General features: G+C 34.6%; 1 pseudogene; it reads left to right on the top strand.

Moving 5' to 3' along the window:
- Positions 1–13,172: 13,172 nt before the first annotated feature.
- Positions 13,173–14,205, top strand: LOC141553342 (cyclic AMP-dependent transcription factor ATF-1 pseudogene; annotated as a pseudogene).
- Positions 14,206–16,916: the final 2,711 nt, after the last annotated feature.

Below are 16,916 nucleotides of genomic sequence, written 5' to 3'. Positions count from 1 at the left end.
TTTATTGAGTTAAATTTGCTATGAACTGAAATTTTCACTGGAAAAAGTTGAATTTGCCACAAATCTTTTCCTTTTGGAGAAAGGGAAGAATTATTTATACAAAACCATAGACTCTGAGTGCCTAAAGAAACCTTCTTCAAGATCCTCCAAAGGTTCTTAATTTGAGGACTTAGTACTTGTTTTTATAAATATTATATAAATATTAAATCAATCATCATATCACTAGGGAACTATTATTTGTTGTAAGATTAAATCAATCTTAGGATCAAAAGGAGGGCAAAAGCACTAGGGAAAAAGGTAAGAGAAGGGGGGAAGGTATGATAGAAAATAAGGTAGTGAGTGGAATGGGTTAAAAAAAAAACTATTAAGAGAAGGGGGAGGGGTGATAGGAGAAAAGGTAGTGGGTGAAGTAGGTAAAAAAACAAGACTAAAGACAGGGGAAAAAGAACAAAAGTATATACAAGGAAGAAAATAGGATGGAGGAAAATACAGAGATGATAATCATAACTGTAAATGTAAATGAGATGAACTCTCCCATAAAAAGGAAGCAAATGGCAGAGTGGATTAAAAAAACAAAATCCTACAATATGTTGTTTACAAGAAACACATCTGACACAGAGAGACACATACAGAGTAAAGGTAAAAGGCTGGAGCAGAATGTATCATGCTTTAGCTGAAGTAAAAGAAGCAGGGATAGCAATTCTGATCTTAGATAAAGCAAACGTAAAAATAGATTTTTATTAAAAGAGATAAGGAACGAAAGTTCATCTTGATAATGAGTACTTTAAATAATGAAGTAGTAATGATACTAAATGTGTGTGCACCAAGTGGTAGAGCAGACAAATTCCTAGAGAAGATTTTAAGCTAGGAAAAAATAGACAGCAAAACTATTCTAGTAAGGGACCTCAACCTTCCTCTCTCTGAATCAGACAGATCTAACCACAAATTAAACAATAACAAAACTAGAGAACTTAATAGGAGCCTTGAAAACTTAGATATGATAGACCTTTCAAGAAAATTGAATAGGGACAGAAAGGAATACACAAAAATTGACCGTGTATATAGAGCATAAAAAAACTCACAATAAAATGCAGAAATGTAGAAATAGTAAATGCTAGCTTTTCAGACCACAATTAAATAAAAATTATGTTCATTAAAAGGCCAGGGAAAGAGAAACTAAAAATCAATTGGAAATTAAATAATCTAATTCTAAAGAATGAGTGGATCAAACAACAAATCACAAAAACAAACCATAATTTCATCCAAAACAATGACAATAATGAAACAACATAACAAAAACCTATGGGATTCAGGCAAAACAATTTTTAGGAGAAATTTTATATCTCTAAAAAGCTACATGGATATAATAGAGAAAGAGGAAATCAATGAATTAGGCATGCAACTAAAAAAGCTAGAAAAAGAATAAAGTAAAACCCTCCAACTAAATACCAAATAAGAAATTCTGAAACTGAAAGGAGAAATTAATAAAATAAAAACTAAGAAAACTATTGAACTAATAAACAAAATTAAGAGTTGGTTTTATGAAAAAAAAAAACAAAATAGATAAATCTTTGGATAATTTGATTAGAAAAAAGGAAAGAAAAAATCACCAACATAAAAAATGAAAAGGGTGAAATTACCACTAATGAAAAAAATTAAAACAATAATTAGGAGCTATTTTACCCAACTGTATGGAAACAAGTCTGACAATCTAACTGAAATGGATGAATATTTACAAAATATAAATTTCTGGAGTTAACAAAAGAGGAAATAAATTATTTAAGTAGTCCCATTTTAGAAAAAGAAATTGAACAAGTCATTAGTGATCTCCTTAAGAAAAAATTTCCAGGACCAGATATATTCACAAATGAATTCTACCAAATATTTGAAGAACAATTAATTCTAATACCATGTGAACTATTTGGAAAAATAGATAAAAGAGTACTGCCAAATTTCTTCTTACACACAAATATGGCACTGATAACTAAGCCAGGAAGAGCCAAAAGAGAGAGAGAAAATTACAGATGAATCTTCCTAATGAATATTGATGCAAACATTTTAAATAAAATATTAACAAAAAAGAGTATGACAACTTATCAGCAGGATGATACACTATGACTAAGTGGGATTTATACAGATATGCAGAGCTGGTTCGATATCAGGAAAACTATTACCAAATTGACCATATCAATAAAAAAAACAGAAATCATATTTTAATCTCAATAGATACAGAAAAAGCTTTTGACAAAATGCATTACCCATTCCTATTAAAACATTAGAAAACATAGGGATAAAGGGAACTTTCCTTAAAATAATAAGCAGTGTCTATCTAAAATCTATAGCAATTATTATTTGTAATGGAGAGAAACTGGACAAATTCCCAGTAAGATCAGGGGTGAAACAAGAAGGTCCATTTTCACCACTATTATTCAACATTGTACTAGAAATGTTGGTTTTAGCAATGAGAAAAGAAAAAAATAAAAGAATTAGAATAAGCAATGAGTAAATAAAACTATCACTCTTTATAGATTGTAATGTTTTCTGTTCGGTTTTCCTGGGGTCTCTGGAGCAGCCTTCATTTCAGTTCAGTAATCATCGCAGAAGTAGCCAGGGGTTAAAGTCCAAATCCTTTATTATCTCTTTCAAAGTCTTTTCTCCTTTCCTGGGGACTGGTTAGCTTTCTTAAAGGCCTATCTCTCTCCTTGGTTCTGAGAGCTTGAGCTCCCGCCTGTCTCTCTGCCCTTTGAATCTCTCCAAATTCAAAAGTTTATGCTTCAGCCTCCAGCCACCACAAAGGTGGATGATGGAATGAATCTCAGCTTTTGCTGGCTGTTATATACTCTATTATTATAGGTGTTAATCTTGTGGAACTATATTAAGTACTAAGTACAGGTACTGAATTAGAGAACTGTTAAGCACCATGCTAAATAACCATTGTCTCTATCAATTCCACTGACTTAGCACCTTGTAAGAATCCTTTGTTTCAAGTTCAGAGTTCTGGCCCATAACAATAGATGACTTAATGATACACTTAGAGAATCCTAGAAAACATACTGGAAATAATTCACAGATTTAGCAAAGTTGCAGAATACAAAATAAAACCAAATAAAGCATCATCATTTCTATATATTACTGAAAAATCCAATCAGCAAGAGATAGGAAGAGAAATTCCATTTAAAAGTATAATAGACAAAATAAAATACTTCAGGATCTACTTGTCAAGACAAACCCAAGAACTATATGAACACAATTAGAAAACTCTTGTCACACAAATAAAGACAGATCTAAACAATTGGTAAAATGTCAACTGTTCATGGGTAGGCCAAGCTAATATAATAAAAAATGGCAATTCTGTTTAAAAATGTCTACTTGTTCAGTGCTATGCCAATAAAACTGCCTAGACATTATTTTATAGAACTAGAAAAACAATAACAAAATTCATCTGGAAGAACAAAAAGTCAAGAATATCAAGGGAATTAATGAACAAAATACAGAGGATGGTGCTTTATTAGTAAGAAACCTAAAACTATATTATAAAGTAGCAGTCATCAAAACCATTTGGTATTGGCTAAGAAATAGAGTGGTAGATGACTGTAATAGATTAGATACACTTGACACAATATTCAAAGCCTATAGCAATGTAGTATTTGATAAATCACCAGACTCTAGCTTCTGGAATAAGAACTCTCTATTTGCCAAAAAATTGCTGGGAAAACTGGAAAATAATGTCAATATCTCACACCTTATGCTAAAATAAGGTCAAAATTGATACATAATTTGGGCATAAAGGATGATACCATAAACATATTAGGAGAACAAAGCTTGATTTACTTATCATATCTTTAGAGAAGGGAGGAATTTATAACCAAAGAAAAATAGGAGAACATTATGAAATACAAAATGGATAACTTTTTACATTAAATTAAAATATTTTTGCACAAACAAAACCAACAGAAACAAGATTAAAAGGGAAGTTGAAAGCTGGAAAAAAATCTTTACAGCCAGTATTTCTGATAAAGGTCTCATTTCTAAAATATATAAAGAACTATGTCAAATACAAGTCATTCCCCAATTGATAGTCAAAGGATATGAATAGACAATTTTCAGATGATGAAATTAAAACCATCTATAGTAATATGAAAAAATACTCTAAATCACTATTGATTAGAGAACTAACTGCAAGTTAAAACATCTCTGATGCATCACCTCACCCCTATCAGATTGGCTAAGATGATAGGAAAAGATAATAATAAATGTTGAAGAGGATGTGGGAAAACTGGGACACTAATGAATTGTTGGTAGAGTTGTAAAATGATCCAACCATCCTGGAGAGCAATCTGGATCTATGCCCAAAGGGCTATAAAACTGTGCCTATCCTTTGACCCAGCAGTGCCATTACTGGGTCTGTGTCCCAAGGAAATCATAAAGGAGGGAAAAGGACCCACATGTGCAGAAATGTTTATAGCAGCTCTTTTTGTGATAGCAAAGAATTGGAAAAGGAGTAGATGCTTTTTATTTAGGGAATAGCTGAATAAGTTGTGGTATATGAAGGTAATGGAATATTATTGTTCTATAAAAAATGATAAACAAGTTAATTTTAGAAAGTCCTGGAAAAATGTACATGAATTGATGTTGAGTGAAACAAGCAGAACTAAGAATACATTGTACACAACAGCAAGAAAGTACTATAATAAAATATGAAAAACTAGATTCTTCTCAATGATTTAGTGATCCAAAGCAATTCCAATAGACTTTGGACAGAAAATGTCTTAGCATCCAGAAAAAGAACTAAAGAGACTGTTATGTTCACTTATTTTTCTGTGTTTTTTTCTCTCTCCCATTGTTTTTCCCTTTTGCTCTGATTCTTCTCTCCCAACATGATTCATAAAGCAATGTATATTTAAAATAAAATTTTCAAATAATGAAATTTCAAAAAAATAATCATTATTATCTCTATAATAAAATACAAACTCCTTGGTCTGGTATTTAAAACTCTCTAGCCTACCTTTCTAAATTTATGTCCTATTGCTTTCCCTGTATTAGTCTATATTTTAACTAAACTACCTTAACTATTATCAGATCTCAACATCCCATTTCCATGCCTTTGGACTCTGATCCATCCCTAGAATAGGGTATTCCTCCCTAGGGACTTCATCTTTGCTTCTTAGAATCCATAATTTCTTTCAAGAATCAACTCCTGTCATCTCTTACTAGAACAATTTCCAGATTTCCCCAGTTATTTATGTTCTCTTTTCTTTAAATTTTTGTACATTTATTTATCCACTTATGTTTTTAAATCCCACTGCTTTTAAATCACTGCTCTCCAGGCCCAATGTTGTGTCTTTTATCCTCCCAGAGAATGGGCGTGGGATAATGCAAGGCCTTCTGGGAAGAACCACTTCAGCCAATGAGCTTGCTCCTTCTATCAAGTCAACCTGAGTTCTCACCTTGTAATTGTCCAGACAACCTGAATTCTCACCTTGTCACTGTCCAGACAACCTGAGTTCTCACCTAGTAATCCTAACAGCCATCTTCCTGTCCTTTGCGTGATATGCCATTTCCTATCTTCATGACTTTGTACTTTCTTACATCCCTGAAGTTCACTGTCTCCTCACCTCTGCTCTTTTCTAAGATAGAATTTTTTCTTACTTTTGAACTTACCTTAAGTGCTACCTTCTACATGAACCCTCCAGGTATAACTGCCTTCTTCTCACCACACTATCTTGTACAAAATTTGGGTATATAAATACAGCAGAATGTAAATCCTCTAAGAAATGGAACATTATATTTTTGTATTCCCAGTACATAGTATAATGCCTGTCACACAGCATGGATTTAATCATTCTTTTTGTTTGATTCACAGGGAACCAAGCATAGTTGTCTTGCATATAGTAGATATTTTAACAAATATTTTTTTATTTGAATTAGGAAGCCCTGGTTAATTCCATTCTTTCACTGAGACATAAGGGAGCAACTTTAGGATAGACACTTTAACTTCATCATGGATTAATAAGATCTTTTGTGGATTAGCCTGAAAAAAGCACTATTTATATTTTTGTTTCTATGGGAAAATATATTCAAAATTCAACAATTACCTAACAGTTGGTGCAGCAAGGTATAGTTTAAGAGACACTAGATTGAACTGTAAGTAAGAAAAACAGAATCACATTCTAGCTCTTCCTTTAAAAGCCATGTGGCTTTTTCTGAGCCCAGTTCCCTCCCCAACAATATGAAAATAATAATATTTATATTACTTTTCTTATTTGGGTGTATGAGGAAAAACCTACATAAATCTTAAAGCCCTGTAGATTTAACAAAAGAAACTTTTTATAGCAGAAACTAGGCATGGACCCACATTTAACATCACATACTAAGATAAGATCAAAATGGGTCCAAGATTAGGCATAAAGAACGAAATCACAAATAAATTGGAGGAACATGGGATGGTTTACCTCTCAGACATGTGGAGGAGGAAGAAGTTTGTGTCCAAGGGAGAACTAGAGACCATTATTGATCACAAAATAGAAAATTTTGATTACACCAAATTAAAAAGTTTCTGCACAAACAAAACTAATGCAAACAAGATTAGAAGGGAAGTAACAAATTGGGGAAACATTTTTACAGTTAATGGTTCTGATAAAGGTCTCATTTCCAAAATATACAGAGAATTGACTTTAATTTATAAGAAATCAAGCCATTCTCCAATTGATAAATAGTCAAAGGATATGAACAGACAATTTTCAAATGATGAAATTAAAACTATTTCCACTCATATGAAAGAGTGTTCCAAATCACTATTGATCAGAGAAATGCAAATTAAGACAACTCTGAGATATCACTACACACCTGTCAGATTGGCTAAGATGACAGGAACAAATAACGATGAGTGTTGGAGGGGCTGTGGGAAAACTGGGACACTGATGCATTGGTTGGTGGAGTTGTGAAAGAATCCAACCATTCTGGAGAGCAATCTGGAATTATGCCCAAAAAGTCATCAAACTGTGCATACACAGCAGTGCTACTACTGGGATTATATCCCAAGGAAATACTAAAAAAGGGAAAGGGACCTGTATGTGCCAAAATGTTTGTGGCAGCCCTTTTCATAGTGGCTAGAAACTGGAAAATGAATGGATGCCCATCAATTAGAGAATGGTTGGGTAAATTATGGTACATGAATGTTATGGAATATTATTGTTCTGTAAGAAATGACCAACAGGAGGAATACAGAGAGGCTTGGAGAGACTTACATCAACTGATGCTGAGTGAAATGAGCAGAACTAGGGGATCATTATACATTTCAACAATGATACTGTATGAGGATGTATTCTGATGGAAGTGGATATCTTCAACATAGAGAAGAGCTAATCCAATTCCAATTGATCAATGATGGACAGAATCAGCTACATCCAGAAAAGGAACACTGGGAAATGAGTGTAAACTGTGAGCATTGTTTTTTTGTTTTGTTTTGTTTTGTTTCTCTTCCCAGATTATTTTTACCTTCCAAATACAATCCTTCCTTTGCAACAACAACAACAACAACAACAACAACAACAAAATTCAGTTCTGCACATACATATTGTACCTAGGATATACTATAAGATATTTAATATGTATGGGAATGCTTGCCATCTAGGGGAGGGAGTGGAGGGAAGGAGGGGAAAAACTCGGAACAGAAGGGAGTACAAGGCATAATGTTGTAAAAAAAATTTTACCTATGCATATATATGTACTGTCAAAGAAAATGTTATAATTATAAAAATTTAAAAAAATAAAGTATAAAAAAGAAACTTTTTCCTAAAAATGAAGACTAATAATTCAAACCTGAATATTCTTTGAAACAATGGTATATCATACCACTCACTGATTTGGCAAAACTGATATACACTGGCCTTAACCAACAGATGTGACAGCCTAGCTACAGAATCAAAGAAAATTTCTAGGGGCAAAGTCAATGAAAGACAGAATCAAAACTGATGTCACTATCTTAATTTTAAATAAATATTGACCCAATGGTGAATTCTGTTAGATCCTATGCAAAATCATAACCAGGTTTTGCCCTGATGAAAATGAAAATAATTTAGAGGGTTACAAGACTTGAGAACAATTCTCCCCTTGCAGCTGGCTACATTTGTCTAGTCCTTCTCCTTGTTACCTTTAGCAGTAGGTGTGCCTCCTTTCTATCTGCCTTTTTTCCATCATTCCCCCTACTCTCTTGCTGTTTAGTGATTCTAGATACTAGATGCTAGATGTCAGAATTTTAAGGTTTAAGTGAGAAGACATAGATAAAAGGAAAATGTACTCAATCCTTCCCCAGACTCCCACCTTTAGGGTATAGACATAATCACTTTTCCCAACTCATGCCATTGTCCTCCCACCAGACCTATTCCAAAATCATAGCTCTTCCTCTACTAAACATTTATGCACCAATAGATTCCCCACCAGATCTCTGTCTATCAAACTCACAGTTTTAGTCCAAAAGAAAGCAAAATTTGGAGCACTTAGATTATTCTCTTCTGGTATCAAAATTATAAGATTCTTTCTCATTATGTTCAGCTCCAGATAAGGTTAAAAAACAAAACAAGTATAATTTTGGACCATGGTTCAAACTGCTGATTTAGCTCTGACTACCACAAACCATTCACCTAATCTTTCTCTTGATAGTCTCAAAGAAGTTATTACTGTCTATAATTTTGTATTTTTAAATACTCTGTGAATCAAAAATTCTGAATAAATCAAAGGTAAAATTTGAAGTAAATCTTTCATCTTCAGAGAAACACACACACACACACACACAAACACAGAGAGAGAAAGAGAGAGTGAGAGAGAGAATAAAAATACTATACCATCTTTCATAGACTTCTCAAGATGACCACAGTTCAGTGATCTCAGTCTCTCCACTTACCAGGGGTTTAAATAGGCATAGATGGCTGGCAGGGAAAGCCAAAACTACCTCAATGACCTAACCTTCCTCTTCCCCCTCTCCCTCTCCCCCTCCCCATCCCCCTCCACCTCTCTCTCCCACTCCTCCTATCCTTCCCTCTTCCCTTCCTCCTCCCCCTCTCCCTCTCTCTTTCTCTCTTTTTCTCTCTCTCACACAACTACAATTCTTGTAAATCCAATCAAGAGTCTCTGGAATATTTCTTTCCTGATAGCTTGCTCACATTTTCCTTCTACCCCTGCCTTAACTATTTCGCTACACATAAGGACCCTTACTCCTTGGATAAGGGGAGTAGGGACAAGGATCTTCTTTCCCTTCTACTCCGAGATGGGGCAGACACATTGGTCCCAGAATATACTCCAATTCCCACCTCAGGAGAAACACAAGGTGTGCTTCTCCGTCTTGTGCTACATGAAAATTTTTCTAATTACAATTCTGCCAATGTGATAAGCCTTCAAATACTGTCCTACCAATGCATTTTATATTTATCATCCTAGCAAAGTTTGGAAAACTCCATCACCACATCTCAAGAAAAATTTTATTGTTGCTGTGGGGAGGGGTGCTTTGCCAGAGTAATTCATAAAGTGAACATACTAATAGTATGTTAAGTCTACAGGATTTGCCTACACCACAGATTTTTAAGGCACTAGAAATATCAGTAATGATCGTGTCAAGAAGCCAAGCAATTAAAACGGAGAAATAGAAGAGAAAAATAAATGAAGAGACCATAGGAAAATAAAAGGAGATAATCACATAGGAGTGCTGATCTTAAAGTTAAATAATTGAGTTGTGACCTTGATTTTTGCTCCATTACTCCCATTTTTCCCATATTTCCATTACTCTCTGAGCTCTACTCCTGATTGTCCAGACTTTCCCTTTTACCTGAATAGCTACTACCTTTGCTCTTTATTTTCAGCCTCCTTTTATGCATTGTTTTCTACCATTAGAATATAAATTCATATTTGTATTTCTTGTGCTTAACACAATGTCTGGAACATAATGAGTGCTTAATAAAAGTTAATTGACTTCTTGACTTGACTCTGTGATCTATACAAGTCAACTTAGCATCTTTGAGCCTCAGTTTCCTCCTTTGTAAAATAAATCTACTTATACTAGATAAAGCTATATGGATGGAAATATGGCCTCTAGTCAGTAAGACCTAGATTCAAATCCTCCCCAAACAAATAATCCAGCTATGTGATTCTGAACACAATTTTTGTTGTTTTTTAGACATTTTGGTCATGTCCAATTCTTTTTGACCCCATTTGAGGTTTTCTTGGCAAAGATACTGAAGTGATTTGCATTCCTTCTCCGGCTCAATATAATTTTATTGTTAAAATTTCTAGAGCTAAATGCTGCATCAGATGAACCACTTAATATCTCAGGAACTTCCTAGGATTAAAACCATAATGGCTATGTCAATCTGCATTGGTTTGAGGAGTTCCTAGGATGCTGAAAATTTGCTGTACTACCAAAATCATAGTTCCAGTCCCAATAAATTAACACTAGAACTTCCTACTTTATTGTTATAAATCCAGTAGTATATAAGCTTCATGAATATAGGGATGGTTTCAGCTTTTTTTTTTCTTTTTTTATCAATAGTACTGTTATGCCACAGTTTCCTTTGATTATTCTACCTCAATTTCCCTGAATTGTTCTGCCTGGTTGCAACATCCTCCTTCCTAACCATTAACACTGATATAATTTAGGACTAGCTACTCTAAGGTTATAAACTGTAAATGTTTAATCTAGATAAGGAGAAAGACCTTCTATCTTAGACATCATAACCCCAGACCTTCCCAAGTTATCAAATGCCAGGTGCTCACTCTGCTTTCCCCATCTTGTCATTGTTCTTCTTAATCACTAACCCATATAAAGAATTTTGGGAATCACAATTCAATACTGGATACTTTGAGATGAGAGTCCAATCCAGTCAATTAATTAAACTCTCTAATCTCTATTCTGCCTCAGTTTCTCCAGCATTACATTTTCTAGTACTATGCCTGACATTAAATTGATGTTTCATAAATACTTGTTAAATTGAATATAATTTAATGAAACAGAATGCTATCGGTAAACCTTAAGGTCCTTAAAGTGAATCAACATTGTTATAGGTGGGAAATTCAGGAAATCAACAAAGAAAAGGAAAGAAAAGAAGGGAGGGAATCTATATTATTTAGACAGAATGAAAATATTAAAGGAAGGGATTATTATGCATTTTCCCCAATAAACCATCAAATGTCCCAAGTAACAAATCTGACTTTAAGATCTCATGGGAACAATAGTTCTGTCTTGAGAAAATGACTGAGGTAGTTGATGGTGTCTGTTTCAATGCTCCTCTGACTCATGTATTCATAGGTGCTTTGCAATTATTTGAGTATGAAAACCACCATACAAAACCAAATTTTGCTTCAAATTAGGCCAGAGCAATATGGGAAGATCCATTTCTAAAGCACCTGATTTCACATGATTTCATCAATATGAACAATCTTTTTGCCATTGTAAGCAATTAACACCTCTGACATATGGTGGAAAGTCTTCAAGAGTCACTGGAGTTGGAACATTTGGATAAGCTTCTGAATTTAGCTAGGCTAGAGACAACAAGGAGCATCCAATCATATTCAAACTCTTCCCTTTTCAACTTGGTAATACCTAACAGGCCTTGCATTTCACTGGCATAGTCTCTGAGACTCTAGGCTCACTTCGGCCTCACAGAGAAGTATCCAAGTAGAATTCTTGTGGGCACAATAATGACAATCTCATCTCCAATTTCTCTAGGTTTTCAGGTTTCCGAAGTGTTTTCTGTAAAACTATAAACATATAGCCAAGTATTATTAGCCACCTTTTACAAATTAAAAATGAGTCACAGAAAGGTAAAAAACATTCACAAAGGTACACCAGAAGTGATAGAGCCAGAACTGTAGCTTATACCCTCCTGATTTCCAGAACAATGCTCTTCCTGCTGCACCAACCTACCTCTCATACCACCATAGCCTCACTAGTCAAAGTAAGCATGAGATGAGTGCTCAGTCTTCAGAATTGAAAAAAAATGCACCAATTGACAGAAAACAGGAATGAAAAATCAACTTTTTTTTCAAGTTATAGTCTTGAATTGGGATTTTTTTCTCTAAAGTTTGTTTACAGACAAAAAAATTAAGTGTTTAATTTAAAAGGATGATAAGTAGAGCAATTTGGCAGAAGAGAGTTCACATATGGGAAGTTTTTAAGAAACAGTGGGAAAATTATAATCAGAATAGAATTTAGAGCTGAAAGAAAACTGAAGTGCAACCTCTACTTTTTATAAATGACGGAAACCAAAGCCTAAAAGTGGGAAATGACTTGACCAAGATCACACAAATAGGTAGCAAATAGCAGAGCTAGAATTTGACTTCTAGCTCCTCTTACCAGATCTAGGATTCATTCTACTATTCCACATTAGCCCAGCCTCCACATATTATACATGAGAAAATAGTCTCAGAAAGAAGTGATTTACATAAGTCACTCAGGTAGTAATGAGCAAAGGTAGAAATTGAATTGTAGGACATTGACTCAAAGAGCCTGCAGACAATTAACTACAATTGTCTTCTAAAAGAAACAAAAAGAAAAAAGAAAAGGAAAAAAAAGGTGGCAACTAGGTAGCTCAGTGTATATGACCTAGGGAATGACTGGAACAACATCAACAAAAGGAATTGAATCCATGTGCCCTGACTCCAAATCCAGTTCTATTCCCATTACTGTAACTATATCAATCTATCTTCATCCTTCTATAGACTGTCACAATTGTCTGCAGGCTCTTTGACAGCTGTGCTGCTGCCAGTACCTGATTATTTAAAGAGACTGTTGAATGGCTTAGGAGGTTAGGACTGGGGGTGAGGAAAGATAGCACAGGAAAAGAAGAAAATGTTCTCCTCTGCTCTAAATTCTTCTGGAAATAATTATTTGCAACATCTATTAGAAAAAAGATGTGTATATATATATGTACACACACACATACACACACACACATATATATATATATAAAATGACTTTTACATTGTTTGATGATATTGTTTGGTTGTAATTTGATGTCATATTATAAAGATGGGATTTTAACAAGAAGTCCTTAGGCTGTGATCCTAATGCCCATAAAATATATGCAAAGGATGTCAGGAGTAGGAACACATAGAGAAAACCCAAATAGCCATTAAAGTCCCTTTGTGGGACTGCTGAGCAAATATGTTTCATTCTCCTTGTACCTATACTTCCTGAGAATCTCATAGCAGTTGTCATGGAGAGGTGGAAACTGAAGCTCAGAGAAGTTAATTGATTTGCCAGTGGTTATTAAGTTGATTATGGAAGATTCCCACAAAAGTAATAGTTCAGAGATAGCACCACAACCAGGTACAAGAGTGCAGGGTGCTCATATCTCTCACATTGCTCAACAGATGTCACTAAGAGGAGATGCGCCAATGACAGTCGTACATCTTTCTGGAGAACAAGTATAGAGTTAGGGGATCATCTCTCATTCATCTTCAGTAATCCACTCCCCACAAGTACAGACAGTGCAGGTATCATCCTGATCAGATAGTGAGGATGCTCAGGATTCATCTGATAGCAAAGGCTCTTCACAGAAAGCTGGGGGGATTATGGCACGGCGTCCAATCTTATAAAAAAATCTTGAATGATCTTTCTTCAGAAGACATCAGAGATAGGAAAGGGGATGGAGAAAACCCTGGAGTTTCAACAGTCACATCTATGTCTGTCCCAACTCCTATTTACCAGACCAGTACTGGACAATACATTGCTATTGCCCCAAATGGAGCATTACAGCTGGCCAGTCCAAGCACAGAGGCAGTACAGGGGTTGCAGGCATTAACAATGACAAATGCAAGCAATGCTCAACAAGGAACAACAATTCTTCAATATGCATAAACATCTGATGGACAGCAGATACTTCTCCCTAGCAACCAAGATGTTGTACAGACTGCATCAGGAGATATGCAGATTTATCAGATTCATGCCACAGCAGCAAATACTAATCTTCCACAGACAGTAGTGATGACATCTCCAGTCACTCTAACATCTCAGACAACCAAAACAGATGATCCACATATAAAAAGAGAAATAAGATTGATGAAAAATAGAGAAGCTGTTCAAGAATGCCGTAGAAAGAAAAAAAGAATATGTTTTGTCTGGAAAATCAAGTTGCAGTCTTGGAAAATCAAAATAAAACTTTAATAGACGAATTAAAAATTTTAAAAGATGTCTACTCCCACAAAAATGTTTAAGAAAAGATAAACAAATTTTATGGACTTACCTAAAAATTTAATTGATTTTTAATGGAATTTTTAAAATGAAACTTTTAAAACTGGGATTTGCAATATTTAACACGTATAAGACTGCTTGCCATCTAGGGGAGGGGATGGAGGGAGTTGGAACAGATGTGAGTGCAAGGATAATGTTGTAAAAATGTTGTAAGGCATATGTTCTGTCAATAAAAAGTTATAATAAAAAAAAACTGGGAGTTGCAGCATAAAGACTAAAGATTTTATTTACAAGGTGCTGGTGATAGTACCTAATGAAAATAAGAGGGCTTCAAGAAAGCTTCTTGCACTCTATTGCAATTAACATTAATAGTTGTACCAGAACATGGATTTTGACACTTTCCCAGGTAGTAGTTATCAACAGAGTTTTGCAATTGAAACAATTCATTAATGGAAGTTTTATGTGGGATTTTTAACCAACATTCTATTTAGTATAGATTTGAATTACTTACTAGGTTCTGAAATGTGCCCTTTTCTGTTTGTATAAATATTTTAGTCACTATTCTAAATTGCAAATTTACAAGAAAATCTAATGCTTTGTAAAATTTATAAATTATGTAATGTATATATATATATATATATATATATATATATATATATATATATATATATATATATATATACACACACACACACATGAAACAAAAAGTTGTATTTTCCCCCATTATTAGTTCTGTGTCAAATAAGCAAGACTTGAAACTTTTTTGATGAGATGAACTCTTGAGACTTATTGCAAAGATCTAGAATCATTCTACTTCTGTTGCCTTAGTTAAGATGAAACTCTCCTACCAGTTTGTGGTCCTGATAAAGAAACTAACCCTACTGGAGTTTCACTGAAGCTTGCTATTGAAATGGGAATATGAGGTTTTTTCCATAACAGCTGGGTCCAATTAAGAATATTCCCTCCTACTACTGGCACTAATTAGTTCTCATTTTAATCTATTTTCAGAGTAGATAATCTTACCACCTGAATACCAACTTTGAGTGTGTTGCCTCCCTAATATGTTTCTCTCACACTTAGGCTTGGGTGAGTTTCTTGCATGTGGGGACAAACTTCTGTCTATTCATATTTGATCACAAATTTGTATATATGTTTGATTTGCCTGCTTGCTGGATTACATAATAGTGAAGCTCATGTTAATATAATTTCCTGAGAACTGATTTTCTGGAAATCCTGAACCCAGATATTTGTCTTAACCAGAGCCTATAAGGCCAAATACAACAATAGACAAATAGACAGGATAGATAGACAGACATGATAGATAAGATGATTGATAGATAGATAGAGACTGAAGGAGAGAGGGAGGTAGAGATATTTCTTTTTTAAAACCAATATTACATTAAAAATAAGATTTGCTCATTTTTTTCAAACTGAATCTGTGATGTAATTGTTTCGGGAAGTTCCTAATGGAAACCTACCAATAGTAGCCATCATCTTTTCTGCAATTTAATAGTCTTAGAGAGTTGGGGATGGAAAATTAAGATGAAGAGACTTGATCTGGATTGCAAAGTCGAATAATATCAGTGGCAAGACTCCCTCAAGTTTTCCTGATTCTGAGGCCAGGCCTTTATCCATTGTGCCATACTGCTTCTCCTTTATATAAGGAAGGAGAGAAAGAAGAGAGAAAGGGAGAAGAAAAGGAAAAAAGGAAGAGAAAATAGAAAGGGAAGAGAGAGAGACAGCTTCAAAGACAGAAAGTAAAGGAAGGAGGGATATATATATATATATATATATAAAAAGAGAGAGAGACAGAGAGTAAGAAGAAGAAACATATACATAACCATTGATTTCTATTTATATAAAATCTTTCATCTTCTTTTAAAGTAATTCACATCAACTATTCATTCTCTTTCCCATGAAGCATGAACAATATTATCTCCACTGTCTCAGGAAAGAAATTGAGTCTTTGGGATTTATTTGCTCCAGAGCACACACAGAGAGCCAGAGCCTGAATGAAGAGCTGGTGCATCCCAGTGTAATGGGGCGTGCCAGTGCCAATGTCAGTGTCTCCACTGTCATTGATATTGACATTGGCTGTAGTGGCTCAGGCTCAGGGAAAAAAGTAGGGGAAGTTCGCTGACAAGTGTCAGTATTTCCTTCCTCCCTAGGGACTTCAAAATATTAAATGCACCTCAATGATGGCATGCAGTGACAGGATAGATCCAATAGTGAGTCATCTGGGAGGATGAGGAATAGACTGGATGACCTGTTCTCTCTGGCTGGTCTCTATTGGCACAAATAAAATGATGACATCTTGACTTTCACAGAAGAAAAACACTGAAGATTTTTACCCTCCTGCTTCCAGGAAGGTCTGACCTGAGCTCTTCCTAAAACTAAATGAACCTTCAGAGAGACTGGCCACTTCACATTTGTAGGGTATGTGTGATTGTGAATGCAGGACTGCCTGTGTTTGTGCATGTAAGTGTATGAGTGAGTGAATAGAAAAACTATCACCTGTCTTCACTTTGAACAAGTTTGTAAAGTGATGATTTTTTCCACTGTTTTTATATCCTCTAAAGGAATTTTCCTTCCAGCCAAATTGGTTTATTTACTATTTCCTGAACATAGAATCACACAAAAATCTTAGAGAATCATTGACCTGAAAGGGACCTTAGAGCACAATATGATTCAATTTATATACCTTCTATGTCTAAGTCCCAGTGCTGCATACTTA

This window comes from Sminthopsis crassicaudata, chromosome 2, assembly GCF_048593235.1.
Source record: "Sminthopsis crassicaudata isolate SCR6 chromosome 2, ASM4859323v1, whole genome shotgun sequence".
NCBI classification, from domain to species: domain Eukaryota; kingdom Metazoa; phylum Chordata; class Mammalia; order Dasyuromorphia; family Dasyuridae; genus Sminthopsis; species Sminthopsis crassicaudata.
Note: the sequence above shows the minus strand (reverse complement) of the source record. Positions and strands in the feature narration are given on the sequence as shown.